Source organism: Sitophilus oryzae, unplaced genomic scaffold (genome assembly GCF_002938485.1).
Source record: "Sitophilus oryzae breed Bouriz unplaced genomic scaffold, Soryzae_2.0 scaffold_857_pilon_pilon, whole genome shotgun sequence".
Lineage (NCBI taxonomy): Eukaryota > Metazoa > Arthropoda > Insecta > Coleoptera > Curculionidae > Sitophilus > Sitophilus oryzae.
The window spans coordinates 4,589,617-4,590,397 of NW_022147480.1; the positions used below are offsets into that span (position 1 = coordinate 4,589,617).

At 30.6% G+C, this 781-nt stretch overlaps 1 non-coding gene across 1 annotated transcript; it reads right to left on the reverse strand.

Moving 5' to 3' along the window:
* Positions 1-508: 508 nt before the first annotated feature.
* On the reverse strand, positions 509-581 carry Trnaa-agc. Its single transcript has one exon. It is a non-coding gene; the product is annotated as a tRNA-Ala (tRNA).
* Between the last annotated feature and the right edge of the window lie 200 nt (positions 582-781).

Sequence of the window (781 nt, forward strand, 5' to 3'; positions counted from 1 at the left end):
TTGTCTAAAATAGATTATAATGGAATTATGGACAATTTTCAAAATAGACGAAATTTGATTTTTTTCGAAATATCTAGTAAGCCATGAACATTTTCAAAAATCTGAAAGGCGCATATTTATGACCCCACAAAACTGCAATTCTTTACCCATTTAACCGACTCTCTATCTCCAGTAGTTTCCGAGATACCCATAGAGAACATCGTAGGAAACTCACCCTGTATAAACACAATACATAATTATTTCTATTTTCAAAATCTAAAATTAAATTATTTTCAAGCGGACTAAAGACGATTTATTTTTTCCACCCTGTATATTAAACGAATTTATTGATGAAAAATAGAATGTGTATGAATGAAAAAAAGGTAGAAGAGATGGCAAAAGAGCAACCTACCCCTTCACCGAGTCAAAAAAAAGCAGCGAAAAATAAAATTGTGCTGTTGGAAGGAGGTTTTTGGATTCTGTGAGAAAATTTAATTAAATAAAATAATAAAAAAAAATAAAAAAGTAATGGAGGCGCCGGGTATCGATCCCGGTACCTCTCGCATGCTAAGCGAGCGCTCTACCATCTGAGCTACGCCCCCTGTACCGTGCTTTTCTTAAAACCGTCTAAAGACAGGATACCATACATTTTATTAAATATATTATTTTTTAAAGCTCAATAAAAGTAATAACAGCTTTATTGAAATAAATTTTGAAATAAAACAATGTTTATATACTGGTATTTTCTTAATATTAAACAAATAAATCTCCATTGAACCTGAAATAAAAGAGAAAAAAATAT